A 21,693-nucleotide genomic window follows, 5' to 3' on the forward strand; every position below is an offset into this window, starting at 1 on the left:
CACTTCTCTTTAGGGAGTTCAACATGAGTAGCAAATGATTCACAAAAGGAGGCTACGATCTCAGAGTCAAGTCCATATTTAGTGCTAAACTTTTGAAAAGCATCGGTATCCATAAAAGATTTAACACAATCATAGTTAAGTTTAATACCTAACTCTTTACCTTCGCCGAGTTCCCAATCTTCAGAGTTGCATTTAATTCTTTCCAAAAGATCCCACCGGAATTCAATAGTCTTCTTCATAAAAGAACCAGAACAAGAAGTATCAAGCATGGTTTGATCATTATGAGAAAGTCGAGCATAAAAATTCTGGATAATAATTTCTCTTGAGAGCTCATGATTGGGGCATGAATATAACATTGACTTAAGCCTCCCCCAAGCTAGAGGGATACCTTCTCCTTCACAAGGCCAAATATTATATATATAATTCCGATCACGATGAACTAGATGCATAGGATAATTTTTTTGGTGGAACTCCAATTTCAAACGATTCCAATTCCATGATCCAATATTGCTACCTCTTGAGCACTGCGTTGGTTTTCCCTTGAAGAGGAAAGGGTGATGCAGTAAAGCAGCGTAAGTATTTCCCCCAGTTTTTGAGAACCAAGGTATCAATCTAGTAGGAGGCCACGCACGAGTCCCTCGCACCTACACAAACAAATAAATCCTCGCAACCAACGCGATAAGGGGTTGTCAATCCCAACACGGTCACTTACAAGAGTGAGATCTGATAGATATGATAAGATAATATTTTTGGTATTTTTATGATAAAGATGCAAAGTAAAATAGAAAGCAATAAAAATAACTAAGTGTTGGAAGATTAAAATGATGGAAACTAGACCCGGGGGCCATAGGTTTCACTAGTGGCTTCTCTCAAGAGCATAAGTATTACGGTGGGTGAACAAATTACTGTTGAGCAATTGATAGAATTTAGCATAGTTATGAGAATATCTAGGTATGATCATGTATATAGGCATCACGTCCGAGACAAGTAGACCGACTCCTGCCTGCATCTACTACTATTACTCCACACATCGACCGCTATCCAGCATGCATCTAGAGTATTAAGTTCATAAGAACAGAGTAACGCTTTAAGAAAGATGACATGATGTAGAGGGATAAACTAATGCAATATGATATAAACCCCATCATGTTATCCTCGATGGCAACAATACAATACGTGCCTTGCTGCCCCTACTGTCACTGGGAAAGGACACTGCAAGATTGAACCCAAAGCTAAGCACTTCTCCCATTGCAAGAAAGATCAATCTAGTAGGCCAAACCAAACTGATAATTCGAAGAGACTTGCAAAGATAACCAATCATACATAAAAGAATTCAGAGAAGATTCAAATATTGTCCATAGATAAACTTGATCATAAACCCACAATTCATCGGTCTCAAAAAACACACCGCAAAAGAAGGTTACATCGAATAGATCTCCACAAGAGATGGGGAGAACATTGTATTGAGATCCAAAAAGAGAGAAGAAGCCATCTAGCTAATAACTATGGACCCGAAGGTCTGAGGTAAACTACTCACACATCATCGGAGAGGCTATGGTGTTGATGTAGAAGCCCTCCGTGATCGATGCCCCCTCCGGCGGAGCTCCGGAAAAGGCCCCAAGATGGGATCTCACGGGTATAGAAGGTTGCGGCGGTGGAATTAGGTTTTTGGCTCCGTATCTGGTAGTGTGGGGGTACGTAGGTATATATAGGAGGAAGGAGTACGTCGGTGGAACAACGTGGGGCCCACGAGGGTGGAGGGCGCGCCTGGGGGATTTCGCCTTTGAAAGTCAAAACTCACACTTGCGGGGGGTAGGCGCGCCCCCTACCTCGTGCCCTCCTGGTTGATGTCTTGACATAGGGTCCAAGTACTCTGGATCACGTTCGTTCCGAAAATCACGTTCCCGAAGGTTTCATTCCGTTTGGACTCCGTTTGATATTCTTTTTCTGCGAAACTCTGAAATAGGCAAAAAAACATCAATTCTGGGTTGGGCCTCCGGTTAATAGGTTAGTCCCAAAAATAATATAAAAGTGTATAATAAAGCCCAATAATGTCCAAAACAGAATATAATATAGCATGGAACAATAAAAAATTATAGATACGTTGGAGACGTATCAAGCATCCCCAAGCTTAATTCCTGCTCGTCCTCGAGTTGGTAAATGATAAAAACAGAATTTTTGATGTGGAATGCTACTTGGCATAATTTCAATGTAATTCTTCTTAATTGTGGTATGAATATTCAGATCCGAAAGATTCAAGATAAAAGTTCAATATTGACATAAAAATAATAATATTTCAAGCATACTAACTAAGAAATTATGTCCTCTCAAAATAACATGGCCAAGAAAGTTCATCCCTACAAAATCATATAGTTTAGTCATGCTCCATTTTTGCCACACAAGAATGCTCTCATCATGCACAACCCCGATGACAAGCCAAGCAATGGTTTCATACTTCAGTAATCTCAAACCTTTTTTATTTTCACGCAATACATGAGCGTGAGCCATGGATATAGCACTATGGGTGAAATAGAATATAATGATGGGGGTTATGTGGAGAAGACAAAAGGGAGAAAGTCTCACATCAACGAGGCTAATCAATGAGCTATGGAGATGCCCATCGATTGATGTTAATGCAAGGAGTAGGGATTGCCATGCAACGGATGCACTAGATCTATAAATATATGAAAGCCCAACAAAAGAAACTAAGTGGGTGTGCATCCAACTTGCTTGCTCACGAAGACCTAGGGCACTTGAGGAAGCCCATTGTTGGAATATACAAGCCATGTTCTATAATGAAAAATTCCCACTAGTATATGAAAGTGACAAAACAAGAGACTCTCTATCATGAAGATTATGGTGCTACTTTGAAGCACAAGTGTGGTAAGAAGGATAGTAACATTGTCCATTCTCTCTTTTTCTCTCATTTTTTTTGGGCCTTCTTTTTTTTGGCCTTTCTCTTTTTTTCCTCACTTGGGACAATGCTCTAGAAAATGATGATCATCACACTTCTATTTATTTACAACTCAATGATTACAACTCGATACTAGAACAAAGTATGGCTCTATATGAATGCCTCCGGCGGTGTACCGGGATATGCAATGAACCAAGAGTGACATGTATGAAAGAATTATGAATGGTGGCTTTGCCACAAATACTATGTCAACTACATGATCATGCAAAGCAATATGACAATGATGAACGTGTCATGATAAACGGAACGGTGGAAAGTTGCATGGCAATATATCTCGGAATGGCTATGGAAATGCCATAATAGGTAGGTATGGTGGCTGTTTTGAGGAAGATATAAGAGGCTTATGTGTGAAAGAGCGTATCATATCATGGGGTTTGGATGCACCGGCGAAGTTTGCACCAACTCTCAATGTGAGAAAGGGCAATGCACGGTACCGAAGAGGCTAGCAATGATGGAAAGGTGAGAGTGCGTATAATCCATGGACTCAACATTAGTCATAGAGAACTCACATACTTATTGCAAAAAACTACAAGTCATCAAAAACCAAGCACTACGCGCATGCTCCTGGGGGATAGATTGGTAGGAAAATACCATCGCTTGTCCCCGACCGCCACTCATAAGGAGGACAATCAAAGAACACCTCATGTTTCAAATTTGTTACATAAAGTTTACCATACGTGCATGCTACGGGACTTGCAAACTTCAACACAAGTATTTCTCAAATTCAAAACTACTCAACTAGCACAACTTTGATATCACTACCTCCATGTCTCAAAACAATCATCAAGCATCAAACTTCTCTTAGTATTCAACACACTCATAAGAAAGTTTTTACTAGTCTTGAATACCTAGCATATTAGGATTATTTAAGCAAATTACCATGCTGTTTAAGACACTCAAAATAATCTAAGTGAAGCATGAGAGAATAATAGTTTCTATAAAACAAAACCACCACCGTGCTCTAAAAGATATAAGTGAAGTACTAGCGCAAAAACTATATAACTCAAAAGATATAAGTGAAGCACATAGAGTATTCTATTAATTTCCGAATCATGTGTGTCTCTCTCAAAAGGTGTGTACAGCAAAGATGATTGTGGTAAACTAAAAAGCAAAGACTCAAATCATACAAGACGCTCCAAGCAAAACACATATCATGTGGTGAATAAAAATATAGCTCCAAGTAAAGTTACCGATGGAAGTAGACGAAAGAGGGGATGCCTTCCGGGGCATCCCCAACCTTTGGCTTTTAGGTGTCCTTAGATTATCTTGGGGGTGCCATGGGCATCCCCAAGCTTAGGCTCTTGCCACTCCTTGTTCCATAATCCATCAAATCTTTCACCCAAAACTTGAAAACTTCACAACACAAAACTCAGCAGAAAATCTCGTGAGCTTCGTCAGCGAAAGAAAACAAAAGACCACTTGAAGGTACTGTAATGAACTCATTCTTCATTTATATTGGTGTTGATCCTACTGTATTCCAACTTCTCTATGGTTTATAAACTCTTTTACTAGCCATAGATTCATCAAAATAAGCAAACAACACACGAAAAACAGAATATGTCAAAAACAGAATAGTCTGTAGTAATCTGTAACTAACGCAAACTTCTGGAACTCCAAAAACTCTACCAAAATCGGACGACCTAGACAATTTGTTTATTGATCAGCAGAAATTGGAATCAATATTTTATCACTTTATGGTGTTTTTTAACAATTATTTTCGTGAACAGAAAGTTTCTGGAATTTTCAGCAAGATCCAATAACTATCATCCAAGAAGATCCTATAGGTTAAACTTGGCACAAACACTAATTAAACACAAAAAACACAACCAAAACAGAGGCTAGATAAATTATTTATTACTAAACAGGAGCAAAAAGCAAGGAACAAAAATAAAATTGGGTTGCCTCCCAACAAGCGCTATCGTTTAACGCCCCTAGCTAGGCATAAAAGCAAGGATAGATCTAGGTATTGCCATCTTTGGAAGGCAATCCATAAGTGGCTCTCATAATAGATTCATATGGTAATTTAATTTTCTTTCTAGGGAAGTGTTCCATGCCTTTCCTTAACGGAAATTGCAATCTAATATTCCCTTCCTTCATATCAATAATTGCACCAATCGTTCTAAGGAAAGGTCTACCAAGAATAATAGGACATGAAGGATTGCAATCTATGTCAAGAACAATAAAATCTACGGGCACATAATTCCTATTTGCAACAATAAGAACATCATTAATTCTTCCCATAGGTTTCTTAATAGTGGAATCCGCAAGGTGCAAGTTTAAAGAGCAATCATCAAAATCACGGAAACCAAGCGAATCACACAAAGTCTTAGGAATCGTGGAAACACTAGCACCCAAATCACACAAAGCATAGCATTCATGATCTTTAATTTTAATTTTAATAGTAGATTGCCACTCATCATAAAGTTTTCTAGGGATAGAAACTTCCAACTCAAGTTTTTCTTCATAAGATTGCATCAAAGCATCAACGATATGTTTGGTAAAGGCTTTATTTTGACTATAAGCATGAGGAGAATTTAACACGGATTGCAACAAGGAAATACAATCTATCAAAGAGCAATTATCATAATTAAATTCCTTGAAATCCAATGGGTTCATTAATATCTAGAGTTTTGACCTCTTCATTCCCACTTTTATCAATTTTTGCATCAAGATCTAAAAACTCCGAATTTTTGGAACACCTTCTAGGTAAAGGTGGCTCATATTCAGTCCCATCATTATCAAGATTCATATTGCAAAACAAAGATTTAATAGGGGACACATTAATAACTTTTAGGTCTTCATTTTTATTTTCATAAAACTTCTCCGGTTTAGCGGCCATCCTATTAACTAAGGTGGCCTGCTTATCCGAAATTTCAGCTATCAATTTCTCGAGTTGAGCAATCTGAGATTTCAAACCATCAAATTCTTTAGACATATCATCGAGCTCTTTATTCATATAACTCATAAATCTTTTTTGTTCCTTAAGCTCATTTCTAAAGAAATTATTATGCTCAAATTGTAAAACCATAAAACTCCTGATGTTGCTTTCGATCTCTTCCAACCTTTTAAGGTGAAGATCTCCAAATCTAGGTAGAGCCATCGTGACAAGCAAGCAATCCAACACGCGAGCAAACAAGAAGCGAATAAAAAGAGGCGAACGGAAAAGAGAGGGCGAATAAAACGGCAAGGATGAAGTGGGGGAGAGGAAAACGAGAGGCAAATGGCAAATAATGTAATGCGGGAGATAAGGGTTTGTGATGGATACTTGGTATGTTGACTTTTGCGTAGACTCCCCGGCAATAGCGCCAGAAATCCTTCGTGCTACCTCTTGAGCACTGCCTTGGTTTTCCCTTGAAGAGGAAAGGGTGATGCAGTAAAGCAGCGTAAGTATTTCCCTCAGTTTTTGAGAACCAAGGTATCAATCCAGTAGGAGGCCACACACAAGTCCCTCGCACCTACACAAACAAATAAATCCTCGCAACCAACGCGATAAGGGGTTGTCAATCCCTACACGGTCACTTACGAGAGTGAGATCTGATAGATATGATAAGATAATATTTTTGGTATTTTTATGATAAAGATGCAAAGTAAAATAGAAAGCAATAAAAATAACTAAGTGTTGGAAGATTAATATGATGGAAAATAGACCCGGGGGCCATAGGTTTCACTAGTGGCTTCTGTCAAGAGCATAAGTATTACGGTGGGTGAACAAATTACTGTTGAGAAATTGACAGAATTGAGCATAGTTATGAGAATATCTAGGTATGATCATGTATATAGGCATCACGTCTGAGACAAGTAGACCGACTCCTGCCTGCATCTACTACTATTACTCCACACATCGACCGCTATCCAGCATGCATCTAGAGTATTAAGTTCATAAGAACAGAGTAACGCTTTAAGCAAGATGACATGATGTAGAGGGATAAACTCATGCAACATGATATAAACCCCATCTTGTTATCCTCGATGGCAACAATACAATACGTGCCTTGTTGCCCCTACTGTCACTGGGAGAGGACACCGCAAGATTGAACCCAAAGCTAAGCACTTCTCCCATTTCAAGAAAGATCAATCTAGTAGGCCAAACCAAACTGATAATTCGAAGAGACTTGCAAAGATAACCAATCATACATAAAAGAATTCAGAGAAGATTCAAATATTGTTCATAGATAAACTTGATCATAAACCCACAATTCATCGGTCTCGAGAAACACACCGCAAAAGAAGGTTACATCGAATAGATCTCCACGAGAGAGGGGGAGAACATTGTACTGAGATCCAAAAAGAGAGAAGAAACCATCTAGCTAATAACTATGGACCCGAAGGTCTGAGGTAAACTACTCACACATCATCGGAGAGGCTATGGTGTTGATGTAGAAGCCCTCCGTGATGGATGCCCCCTCCGGCGGAGCTCCAGAAAAGGCCCCAAGATGGGATCTCACGGGTACAGAAGGTTGCGGCGGTGGAATTAGGTTTTTGGCTCCTTATGTGGTAGTTTGGGGGTATGTAGGTATATACAGGAGGAAGGAGTACATCGGTGGAGCAACGTGGGGCCCACGAGGGTGGAGGGCGCGCCTGGGGGGGGGGGTAGGCGCCCCCTACCTCGTGCTCTCCTGGTTGATGTCTTGACGTAGGGTCCAAGTCCTCTGGATCATGTTCGTTCCGAAAATCACGTTCCCGAAGGTTTCATTCCGTTTGGACTCCGTTTGATATTCTTTTTCTGCGAAACTTTGAAATAGGCAAAAAAACAACAATTCTGGGCTGGGCCTCCGGTTAATAGGTTAGTCCCAAAAATAATATAAAAGTGTATAATAAAGCCCAATAATGTCCAAAACAGAATATAATATAGCATGGAACAATCAAAAAGTATAGATACGTTGGAGACGTATCAAATATCATCGCATAGCCTATACCATGCTAATGCTTTTCCCTTCAGAGATAATGGGAAAACCTTTGTCAATACTTCATCTCCGGGTAAACCTGCAAGCTTAAACAATCCACAAATTTGTTCCACATATATCAAGTGCATATCAGGATGTTCAGTTCCATCTCCTGCATAAGGATTAGCAAGCAGTTGTTCTATCATACCCGAAGGAATTTCATATTCAATATTTTCAGTAGGTGCGGTAGGTTGAGGGGTAACTAATTGTGGTTCCGGACGAGGTGAAGATACTCCGAACAAACCCCTCAAAGGATTGTTTTCCATAATAATAAGTGACAATAAATTTCAGCACACTATATAAATGTTTCCTTACCGAATCCACTTACCAAAGGCGCTTCACTCCCCGGCAACGGCGCCAGAAAATAGCCTTGACGACCCACAAGTATAGGGGATCAATTGTAGCTCTTTTTGATAATTGAGAGTGTCGAACCCAACGAGGAGCTGAGGGAAATGACAAGTGGTTTTCAGCAAGGTAATGTCTGCAAGTGCTGAAATTGTAAGTAGCTGAGTAGTTTGGTAGCAAGATAATTTGTAACGTGCAAGTAACGATAGTAGTAACAAATATGCAGCAAGGTAGCCCAATACTTTTTAGGCAAAGGACAGGCCAAAACGGTCTCTTATGATAAGCAAAGTGTTCTTGAGGGTACACGGGAATTTCATCTAGTCACTTTCATCATGTTGGTTCAATTTGTGTTCGCTAATTTGATAATTTTATATGAGGGTGGGCCGGTGTTTAGGTGTTGTTCTTACTTGGACAAACCTCCTACTTATGATTAACCCTCCCGCAAGCATCCGCAACTACGAGAAAAGTATTAAGAATAAATTCTAACCATAGCATTCACTACAAAAAAAAATACACTTCCGTGATGATACGTGTTTGTCACAGTAGGTCACGTTTTCTGTCATGCATGTACATCCATGACAAATTTATGACAGAATCAAGATAGTCATACCTGTGCTGTCGTAGAAGTGTTCCATGACATTACCAAAATTATCATCACGGTAAGTGTCCACTTCCATGAAGATAAATCGCGCGTCACAGAAGTGCTTTCGTCAAGGGTGACCGGCGCGTGGCATCCACCGTAACGGAACGCTGTTAAGCTATCGGGTCCGGTTTTGGATCCGATAACCCGTTAACAGCCCCGACCAATGGGGATTTTCCACGTGTAAAATCATCATTGGCTGGAGGAAACACGTGTCGGCTCACCGTTGGGACAGATGTCATCCACTCATTGGACCCAAAGCGCCTATGATACGTCGACACGTGGCACAGCCCAACAGAGGCCCATATAGGTTAAAAAGGTCGGCCCAGTCAAAGGCCCGTAGTACTTACTCCGGTACTAGTGGGCCAGCCCAATAACGACCTGCTTAATAAATGCCCATTTACGGCCCAAAGCCAGATCTAGCCCGTTAATTGTTCGCCGAATATTTGGGCCCATTTACGGCCCGAAGCCAGATCTGGCCCGTTAATTGTTCGCCGAATATTTGGGCCCAATTACAGCCCAGTGACTTTCGGCCAGTTAGAGGCCCGATGTAGACATGGGCCCATTTCAGCCCGGTGTGACTTTCGGCCTGGGAATGGCCCGTGCTGCCCATGGGCCATATATGGTCCGACGGGACATCGGGCCCACTAACGGCCCGTGATAAAGGTGGCAACAGTTAAGCCCAACGTGAGTTTGGGCCTGTTAAAGGCCTGTCGCATAATTCGGCCCGTTGATGTCTGTACTAAGCTTTCGGCCTCTTAAAGGCCCATGATATCAGTGGGCCAACTAAGGCCCGAGATATGTTTCGGCCTGGTAACTGCCCGTGATATAACTGGGCCCAAAAAGGCCCGGTCTACATTTCAGCCTGCTGAAGGCCCATCGATGAATAGTGAAAATTGAGGCCCAGTATGCATTTCGGCCTGCTAAAGGCCCATGGTTTCATCTGGGCCGTAACATGCCAGTACAATATTCAGCCTGTTAATGGCCCAACGCTACCTGGGCCAAACTAAGCGCTGGGTCCACAAAAGGCCCATCTAAAATATAGGCCGATGTACGTTGTGGGCCTCGCGCAAAGTGTGAAGGCCCCAATCATTCAGGCCGACCCAATTGTGGCCTGCTAAACACCAGGCCCGTTAGAGGCGAATGTTTCGGCCCGGTCGACTACATCAGGTTTTTTTTCAGATAGCGAATGATGGCAGTAACTAGTAGGAATTCAGAACAAACCTACTCTATACAATAAAGAAATTACGGCATAGTAACTAAGAATAAACCTACACTATACAATAAAGGATTTATGGTATATTACATCCACTGGGCATCGAAGTTCGCCACCAGTGATCATAAAGCGCAACGAAGAAGCAGATTACAAAAACTGGACACCATTGCAGCGTAACAAAATAATACTGAACCGAGACCACTTCCAAGACAGTTCAAGAAAGGTTAGCCTTGCGCGGGAACTGCTGCGCAAGCTGCTGAGCAAGGCTATGAGACCGGCCTAGCATGTCGGTCATAGCTTCCAGGTGTAGCTGTTTAGTGATGAGGTTCTCATTGGTGTTCTCCGCAATCTTTCTTAGAGATAGGACTTCAAGTCGAAGTTGAGTTGCAGAATGCCTTTCTGCTAGAACTTGGGACTGAAGAAGTCGAACTGATTCAGACAACGAATTCTGTGAGCTTGTCTGACTGCTAGTCTCAAGTAACTTGAACACTGCATCAAGACAAGACTTTGGGGTTGTCTCGCTATCTTCAAGATGTTTTGCCTTCTTTGCTGCAATATATGTTGGGTTTGTCGCACAGCCTTCAGCAGACATGTGCATGCCATCAGGCATATCACCCTGAAACAAAGCAGAGAGATGACAGGTTTTGCACATGTATAAACAAAGATGATAACCGTGCTATCAATTCCATCCAATTTCAAATTAGAAAATAAAGAGTAAGTTCAAAATATCAATAGCATAATTTGGCATTGTTCATAATGCGGGGAGCTTCACCACACTACTGGATTACCATGTCAACATAACAACCATAGATGAAGGGCAAAGAAAATCATTGTATCTATTTTGGTTAATGTGCATGGCATGTTGTTCATATCGTCAGCCACATCAGTAAGATAAAATAGGAGATGACAAGGTGCAAACGTGGGCTGCTTCACCACACACTGGATTATAGATCCACAAAAACAAGCATACATATAGGGAGTATTGAGTAATGTGCATGGTATGAATAAGGAATTTGGTTTTACCAGTAAACTTAGAACTTACGGTTCTTGTGAACATGCATTTTGGTAGAAACAACAAACTAAACAACAGTAACGATAGGGAGTATGAGCAAATTAAACAGTTGTTGAGGATAAAGGCTTTAGAAGGACTGACTTACATTAACAGTTAACACCGGCTTTATAATGCCCTTCTCCATGTCATGGGAAGGATAACTCAAGAATTTCAGCACATAATCTTCTTCATAAGCATTGCCTGTACTCTACATTTTCTAGAGAGTAATTATAGATATGATAATACTGGAAGGGATAGAGGATAATGAAGATAAGATGCAGATTGATGCTACATAATCAACTACCAATCCCTGGAAGTACAAGCATTACAGGACAAAATGTACTGACAAGAGCAATGGGCTACACTTCTGCACTGGCATTGTCTGTGTATTCTACTTTTTGGTAATATTAAATATAGACCTGATCTTTTTAGTAAATGGTGGGCGAGGGAGATAAGATGCAGAATGCTACACAATGAACCAATCCCTCTTCCCATAATACAAGTGTTTTGAACACTGGTGTACTGTACAAAACGTTCTTATATTATGGGACGGAGGGAGTAGCTGTTAATGTAAGTACAGTGATAGACGACGCTCAGTCCTTACAAGAGGACTGCAGAGCTAAACCTCTTCAAAAGCATTGGGTTGATTCTAAATTTATGTAAGAGTCCATACGGATCTTATAATGTCCACCAAATGGACGATAACGAGGCTAACATGTGCAGTGATGCTACATAATCAAACAGCTATGAAAGTAAGTATGGTCATACAGGGCAAGAGGTACTCACAAGAGCAATGCAGTGTGCAGTATAGTTGCGAGATTCTGTGGTCCCTTGAGAACGAATGTTCTTCTGCTAACAGTTTTGGTACAAGTGAGACGTTAAGGCAAATGCAGAAATGTAGGTCAAATTGTGATGTGATATCATAGATAGTACCTTACACTGCAGCCAAGACCAATGTGTAACAAGATTATTTCAGTCACCGTCGGATAAATGTAGCAACGGTGACTTTACAAAAATTTCGTTTAGAGGCTTGCCATCGAAGTGCGCTTGCCTCAGGTAGGAACGATACTTCATCAACGAGTGCTTGAAAAGCGCAACCAACCCTTGCTCCTCTTCACAATCCATTTTGGTCCTCGCCTATTTAAAAGAATGAAATCTTGCGTCTTCTGTCAGCAGAAACATATGCAATAATGACCATGAATAACATTAGTACATTACTTACGCGTAAGTTGCGGAGGAAGACTGGAAATTGTTCTGTGTCTGCGGTATAATCTTTCCATGAAGGAAAGATGCGCACAAAGTTCCTGACAACAATATAAGCTTTGTCTTCTAAATTGGGAAGAAATGGAATAGGGGTCCTATTTGCTGCAATTGGGGCTCTCTCTGGTTCGAAAAGGGATTTGGCAACTGGATTTGGTGTACACTTTGCTGGAATGGGGGTTTTGCATCGTAGAGCTGGTACTATTTCAACTGGCATAATCATAATGTTTGCTGCAGTTGGGGTCTGCTGAGTTGGGGCATCACAAATGACCAGTGTAGTAGGGCTAGAGTCTGCTAGAGTTGGGGTGTTTTCTGGGTCAGGTGATATTGCAACTACACCTAATGGGCTATTTGATTTATCAGGTGCTGCTACCTTTTCCAAATACTTTGCTTGTGCTCCTCCACGATCAGCAATCGCCCTCTTCCTTTTGAACGTCTGATACACAAGAACAACATTTGAATGGATAAATATGGTATGACGACAGATGGAATATGTACTGAAAATGGATAGGCAGGCCGTATTCACATACACGATGTGTAAACTAAGCTAATGGCAGTTCAACAAAGTAGAGGCAATGCAAAGCATCAGTTGCAAGATATGTGCCTCAAATATAACCTTGGAAAGTTAGAGCAAGCACCTTGATGGGTGAATAAGATAGGGCATCTTCCTCTGACTCCTCCACTAGGGAGCTACATTGACTTAGGTCTCCCTCTAGCTCAGAATCACTGTTAGGATCATATTCTGAGCACGAATCTGTAGGTGGAGAGCGTTTGCATTGCATTGCATCCAGACTTGATTTCTGTCCCTTAATGCCAAGTTTGACAGCCATGGCATTGTTCTGCTTTATTCTTTTCATGTGCGCAAGCTCATAATCATTATGATGCTCTTCAGAATCTGAGATTCATGAAAACATAAAAAGTAGTCAGATTATCTATGGAATGCATTGCGGATTCAACTCGAAGAGTGTCTCCCTATAAACCCCTGCATATGCAAAGTTCACCCCCAACCATGCTGACCAGACCACACACAGAAATACAAACCCCTTGTCGGTGTCAAAACCGGCGGATCTTGGGTAGGGGGTCCCGAACTGTGCGTCTAGGATCAAGGGTAACAGGAGACGGGGGACACGATGTTTACCCAGGTTCGGGCCCTCTCTATGGAGGTAATACCCTACTTCCTGCTTGATTGATCTTGATGCATATGAATATTACAAGAGTTGATCTATCACGAGATCGTAATGGCTAAACCCTAGAAGCCTAGCCTGTATGACTATGGTAATGAATATATCCTTTCCGGACTAACCCCTCCGGTTTATATAGACACCGGGGGGATCTAGGGTTTACATGGAGTCGGTTACATAAGAAGGAATCTTCATAATTGGTCTCCAAGCTTGCCTTCCACGCCAATGAGAGTTCAATCCGGACACGAGTATGGTCTTCGGTCTTCGTGTCTTCACAGCCCATCAGTCCGGCCCATGGATAACAGGCCGAACGCCCGAGGACCCCTTAGTCCAGGACTCCCTCAGTAGCCCCTGAACCTGGCTTCAATGACGAGGAGTCCGGGTGCAGATTTGTCTTCGGCATTGCAAGGCGGGTTCCCTCCTTTCGAACTCCAGAATAGTCTTCGGATGAAGTAAGTATATCCGGACCTGTGTATATAATTGCAGAGAATACAATATCCCTCGAGCCCAACTTGTTGACGACTGTTCATGACATCATATTATGCCTGCCCGGATATTATTTCCAACCGTCGGCTAGCGAGCCGCCCCACGTCTCGGGGCGCGGTTTTATTGGCACGTCTCGTCAAGGCAGAGATCTTGTCCCTTTATTTACAGGATTTTCATTAATGTAGGTGTGGGTAACCCAACCGTCCCCTGGGTACAACTCCTTGGTGATAGGTAAGTTTAGAGACCCAGGGGGGACGCCCAGTATTCAGAGCCTTTATATAGAGACCCAGTCTCGTCTTCTTCCCTTGCGCTTGCTCCTTCCTCACCCCCATCCACCGCAAGTTCCAACCCTCGGGTTCCAATCGCCACCAGCCTTTAACCATGTCCGGATCCAACCGTCAGGGCCGGTGGGTGGCTTCTTCTGTCACAGAGGAGGATATTGCGAAGCTCCGCGTAGCGAGGTATCTGACCCCGAAAATCCTTCATCGGCTTCCGGCGCAAGGGCAAGTTATACCGACCCCCAGATCTGGCGAGAGAGTAGTATATGTATCCCACCTGCTTCACGGGCTAGGGTTCGCGCTTAACCCCTTCGTTCGGGGGCTCATGTTCTACTATGGGCTAGATTTTCACAATCTGGCGCCGGACTCTATTCTCCTCATCTCGACATTTATCGTCACGTGTGAGGCCTTTCTCCGGACTCCTTCGCACTTTGGTTTGTGGCTCAAGACCTTTGATGTGAGGCCGCAGGTGACAGAGGAGGAGCAGGCAGAGTGCGGCAGCGTCATGATAGGCAAGCTGGCTGGCGCGGTTTGGCCCGAAGGATCTTTCGCCAAATCGTCCGACCTATGGCAGCAGGGGTGGTTTTATATCAACGAGCCGCGGGGCTCCAAGTGGGCGGCTACACCTATGTTCCGACCGGGCCCTCCAATTCAGCTCGCTTCATGGATCAATAAGGGATTGGACTGGGGATCTGTCAATGAAGTGCAGACTCTGCAAAGGCACATCCGAAGCCTTACCGAGAAGGGCATCGATCTTGTGAACGTCGTTCAAGTAATGCTAGTCCGCTGGATCCTACCATGTCAGCGGCGGCCTCTCCGTATGTGGGAGTTTAACCCGGAAGGGCGGCGGACTCTACATCACTTCTTCGGCACTACGCACGAAGGAATGTGGAAATTATATTTCCGGGAACGAGAGCAATGGCCGGACACCACCGAAGACGTCGGCCTTGACTGCAATCATCCGGATACTTCGATAAGCATTTGACATCCGAGCACCTTCCATTCGAGCATCTCTTAACAAGACACTGAACAGTCCGTCCCTGTACAGGACTGGATAAAGAAAGCGATGCTAATCTGGTGTCCGACGCCCCTTCCCGAAGACCCTGCGACCGCCCTGCTGACAAGAATGCTGATTCCGACACCGTACCAGGTGTCTGCAGAGGGGGGCGCGAGCAGGGGGCCCAGAGGTGATACCCACCCTGAGGATGAATTAAACACTGCGTTCAGGGAAACCGAAACCCTTTTGCTCAAGGGTAAAGGTGCAGAGGGAGCCTCCATGGCAAGAAAAGGGCCGCTTCCGAAGATCAGGAGGGGATGCCTTCCAAGAGAGGAAAAACGCCATCATCGGGCGGCTTGGGCCGGGCGAGCGAGGCTGCCATAGGGCTTGATGACGAGGACGAACCTCGGGGCAACCCGTAAGTGAGGCTGGAGCACTTTAGACGTACCTCATTCCTTTCCTACTAGTGAAGTAATCATTCGACATATGTTCATCCACGCAGGTTAACGCCTGGTGTTTCTCAATCATCCTCCTCCTCGGGAGATCTTCTTTCGGAGATGATGGAGAGTGACACGCCTTCTCCGGCCTCATCGCCCAACAGGGAGGATGATACCGAGGTATCCTCCCGAAGGGCTCCTCCCGAACGCCAAGTAGTACAAGAAACGGAGAAGGCATTACCCGAAGGTGGTGCCTCTGTCACTCGGGGTTCCGGGATCAAGAGTGGTGTCCCCAAACCATCCGGTTTATAGCCGGAGACGATTCTGGAGGCAAGTAAGCGGGTTCCTTCACAGGAGCCGTACTCCGGCGGCGGTTTCCGAAGACCCAGGAGCGCCAGAAATGCTGACGGATATGCTACGACGAGCGTCTATTTCAGAAGAGCACCGTGCCTTGATGGTCACGGAGGTCGAAAGAGTTCTATCCGCGAAGAGTGGATTGAACGAGGCCTTCACGAGCCTTCTAAGAGGTTTTGAGGTTTGTGATGTAGTTTAGTCAATTGAATTTTATTGACAAAATGCACTTGTTGTATATGCAGTAGCCCCTGAGGCTCGGATTGCCTTCCGAGGGAAGCGATCGGAGGATCAAAGAGATATGCTCAGGTGTTAACCTTGATTTAATTTGAAATACAGGCTGCTTCCCCTCAAGTGGCTTCCCGAAATACGGAAGTAGCCAAACTGCAGCGAAAGCTGGATATTGCGGAGGATGACATTGCATTGATCAACAGGCGTCTTGACGACTCTCAAGGTATATATTTCAAGCATTCCTTACACCAGTGTGCTTGACGCGAAAAAGAGCTTTATATGAAATGTGCATGAAATGCAGATGGTGCTGCCGTCGTGGAGGCTCTTCGGGTGGAGCTAGTCCGGGCCAAGGAGCGGGCCCGGTTTAGTGATGCTGCTGCTGAAAGGGCATCGGCTAAATTGAAGGCCGAACAAGCTGCGCAATGCCAGGGCGAGGAGAAGATATCCATGATGACACTCGCGTTAGAGAGTGCTACTGGCCGCTGCGAATTTCTTGAGAAGGAGAATAAAGCCTTAGCGGCTGATCTGGACGAGGCCCGATAGGAGGCAAGAAAAGCGCGATCAGAATCCAAAGTACTCCGTCTAGAAAGCCCTTTCTGTTGCAGACTAAGTTTGGCGACCCGGACTATGCTCAGCTTAGGCAAGTGTGGAGTTCTCCGGACAAGTATTTGGACTTGCCGAAGAGTTCTGCCGATGCAGCACAGTATTACGAAGTGCAAGATGGTTATGCAACAGAGAAGCTTTTTTGGTCACAGTTTGGCGCGTCAAAGCGCCCTCTACTGCTCAATGAACAGATGTCCCAATGGTCCGAACTTCATAGGGTATCTGGCGCTACCATGAAGGATATCATAATCCGGCTGTGGCTGACCAAGCCTGCGCCGAATAGCTATTTCGGTTTGGTGCAGAAGCTTGTCGATGCAGTGTCGCGAATCGATGCTGCGAAGCGATCGGCGTGCATTGAAGGTGCACGGATGGCCCTTGCCCGAGTCAATACATTCTGGGGGAAGATGAAGGCCATTGACGTGGCGACGAAGGGTCCGCCCAAAGGCGAGGACCGTCGAGCATTATTTTGAAGACGTCCTGGAGGCCGCCCACTTGATTGAGGGTCAATGCTTGAAAACATAATGTTTGAGTGAGGTGTATGTTGATTGTAAAAGACAATTTTATAGTTAATCTATTTATGTTTTGCTCGAAAAGCTTGAATTCCTCCTCTACGGCCATTTTAATATAATCTGAAAGTTTTCCAGTCGTCGGCTTCAGCCCCCTCGTAGGAAGTACGGGGGTGTTCGGAAAAGCATTTAATCACTCTTTAACCAACGTCTTGGTCCATGAAGGAGGTGATAATGCGGCGAACCAGGCAATCGGACTATAAGGCGTTAACACTTTCACTTAGCCATAGGAGTTTTATGGTGGGGCTACGACATAGCCCCTGGTATGTATGCGACATGTCGTGCCTTACATATCTGATCTGAAAAATATCCCTCGTGTTACACGGAGAATCGCTAAGGATTCCAATAAGTCGTCAAGTGGTTGACCAGCTCTCGCCGCATCATGAAAGTCAGTTTCCGGCTTTCTCTACTGAGGTGCTCATCTGGTTTAGGCCAGGGCACAATCGCAGTAGTTCTCCCTTTACTACCCTAGCCGATAGAGCGGAATGTAGGGTAGCAAGCACTGGAGCCAGGCAACCCAACTATTGACCCAAGACAATGATTCGGAGCTGATGCATATAAGGCCAAACTTGCGACGCCGAAGTATACTATAGAGTTGTTCGGACGTTTACTGAAAACTCATTCGTTCCCATGCCGAGCCCCTGGCAGGGTATGCCGAGGTGCATCTGCAAAGCAGCCGTTGAGGCCGTACTTATTGTTGAAAGAGTATGAAAGATCGGTTCGGATGAGGCTTACTGAGAACGGAGCGATGTGCCAATGATTAATTTATGTATATATATATATATATATAAAGAAACCACGGACCCGGCTCTTTGACATGCTCGTGGTCGGGATCAGAGGAAAAAGGGCATAGTACAGGCTCGGAATAAAGAGTGCAGTCTACAGAAAGTAATTTTGGACCTCCTGTCGCACGTCTGCGTCGCCCATCCTCGGCGAGGGGGAATCCTTAACGGAAGTAGCCCCTTAGGTGAGTGTATGGATCCGAACTCCGATAGAGTCCGTTGTAGATGCTGTCCAGTTGGTCACCTGTTCTTTAAGGATGATACAGAAAAATAAGGAAAGCAGATAAAAAACGTTACGGGAATGCTTGTAGGGTTGTCTGTATTGTGCTTCCGCCGATGCCCATGGTATCTTGAGTGCGTAGTGATGTGCGCGTGGTGCAAATTTTGCCAGTGCGGTAGGTGGGTGCCGGAAGCCGAACTGCTATTTGCGTTCCGGGAGTGGTCGAACGTCGGAGGGGAACTATTTCTGGCCCCTGGTGTTCTGCTGGCGAACCGATCCGTCGTCTTTATCGCCTGGTGGCCTCCTACCTTTGTGATCAGCATTAAGCTTGCCTTCCTGCTTGAAGACCCAACAGTTACGGTTGGTATGATTAGCTGGCTGCTACCTCTTGAGCACCGCATTGGTTTTCCTTGAAGAGGAAAGGGTGATGCAGCAAAGTAGCGTAAGTATTTCCCTTAGTTTTTGAGAACCAAGGTATCAATCCAGTAGGAGGCTACGCGCGAGTCCCTCGTACCTACACAAAACAAATAACTCCTTGCAACCAATGCGATAAGGGGTTGTCAATCCCTTCACGGTCACTTACGAGAGTGAGATCTGATAGATATGATAGGACAATATTGTTGGTATTTTTGTGATAAAGATGCAAAGTAAAATAAAAGCAAAGTAAAAAGCAAAGGAAATAACTAATTGTTGGAAGATTAATATGATGAAGATAGACCCGGGGGCCATAGGTTTCACTAGTGGCTTCTCTCAAGAGCATAAGTATATTACGGTGGGTGAACGAATTACTATTGAGAAATTGACAGAATTGAGCATAGTTATGAGAATATCTAGGTATGATCATGTATATAGGCATCACGTCCGAGACAAGTAGACCGACTCCTGCCTGCATCTACTACTATTACTCCACTCATCGACCGCTATCCTGCATGCATCTAGAGTATTAAGTTCATGAAAACAGAGTAACGCCTTAAGCAAGATGACATGATGTAGAGGGATAAATTCATGCAATATGATAAAAACCCCATCTTGTTATCCTCGATGGAAACAATAGAATACGTGCCTTGCTGCACCTATTGTCGCTGGGAAAGGACACCGCAAGATTGAACCCAAAGCTAAGCACTTCTCCCATTGCAAGAAAGATCAATCTAGTAGGCCAAACCAAACTGATAATTCGAAGAGACTTGCAAAGATAACCAATCATACATAAAAGAATTAAGAGAAGATTCAAATATTATTCATAGATAATCTTGATCATAAACCCACAATTCATCGATCTCAACAAACACACCGCAAAAATAAGATTACATCGAATAGATCTCCACAAGAGAGGGGGAGAACATTGTATTGAGATCCAAAAAGAGAGAAGAAGCCATCTAGCTACAAACTATGGACCCGAAGGTCTGAGGTAAACTACTCACACTTCATTGGAGAGGCTATGGTGATGATGTAGAAGCCCTCCGTGATGGATGCCCCCTCCGGCGGAGCTCCGGAACAGGCCCCAAGATGGGATCTCATGGGTACAGAAGGTTGCGGCAGTGGAATTAGGTTTTTGGCTCCGTATCTGATCGTTTGGGGGTACGTAGGTATATATAGGAGGAAGGAGTACGTCAGTAGAGCAATAGGGGCCCCACGAGGGTGGAGGGTGCGCCCTGGGGGGTGGGCGCGCCCCCTACCTCGTGGCCTCCTCTTTTGTTTCTTGACGTGGGGTCCAAGTCTCCTGGATCATAATCTTCCTAAAAATCACGTTCCCGAAGGTTTCATTCCGTTTGGACTCCGTTTGATATTCCTTTTCTGCGAAACTCTGAAATAGGCAAAAAAACAGCAATTCTGGGTTGGGCCTCCGGTTAATAGGTTAGTCCCAAAAATAATATAAAAGTGGATAATAAATCCCAATAATGTCCAAAACAGTAGATAATATAGCATGGAGCAATAAAAAATTATAGATACGTTGGAGACGTATCAGGCATCCCCAAGCTTAATTCCTGCTCGTCCTCGAGTAGGTAAGTGATAAAAACAGAATTTTTGATGCGGAGTGCTACTTGGCATAATTTTAATGTAATTCTTCTTAATTGTGGTATGAATATTCAGATCCGAAAGATTCAAGACAAAAGTTTAATATTGACATAAAAATAATAATACTTCAAGCATACTAACAAAGCAATCATGTCTTCTCAAAATAACATGGCCAAAGAAAGTTATCCCTACAAAATCATATAGTCTGGATATGCTCTATCTTCACCACACAAAGTATTTAAATCATGCACAACCCCGATGACAAGCCAAGCAATTGTTTCATACTTTTGACATTCTCAAACTTTTTCAATCTTCACGCAATACATGAGCGTGAGCCATGGATATGTCACTATGTGTGGAATAGAATGGTGGTTGTGGAGAAGACAAAAAAGGGAGAAGATAGTCTCACATCAACTAGGCGTATCAATGGGCTATGGAGATGCCCATCAATAGATATCAATGTGAGTGAGTAGGGATTGCCATGCAACAGATGCACTAGAGCTATAAGTATATGAAAGGTCAACAAAAGAAACTAAGTGGGTGTGCATCCAACTCGCTTGCTCATGAAGACCTAGTGCATTTGAGGAAGCCCATCATTGGAATATACAAGCCAAGTTCTATAATGAAAAATTCCCACTAGTATATGAAAGTGACAAAGTGAGAGACTCTCTATCATGAAGATCATGGTGCTACTTTGAAGCACAAGTGTGGTAAAAGGATAGTAACATTGTCCCTTCTCTCTTTTTCTCTCATTTTTTTATTTGGGCCTTTTCTCCCCTTTTTATGGCCTCTTTTCTTTTTTCTTTTTTTTCGTCCGGAGTCTCATCTCGACTTGTGGGGGAATCATAATCTTCATCATCCTTTTCCTCACTTGGGACAATGCTCTAAAAATGAAGATCATCACACTTTTATTTTCTTTTAACTCAACAATTACAACTTGATACTTAGAACAAGATATGACTCTATATGAATGCCTCCGGCGGTGTACCGGGATATGCAATGAATCAAGAGTGACATGTATGAAAGAATTATGAACGGTGGCTTTGCCACAAATACGATGTCAACTACATGATCATGCTAAGCAATATGACAATGATGGAGCGTGTCATAATAAAC

Source organism: Aegilops tauschii, chromosome 4 (genome assembly GCF_002575655.3).
Source record: "Aegilops tauschii subsp. strangulata cultivar AL8/78 chromosome 4, Aet v6.0, whole genome shotgun sequence".
NCBI lineage: Eukaryota > Viridiplantae > Streptophyta > Magnoliopsida > Poales > Poaceae > Aegilops > Aegilops tauschii.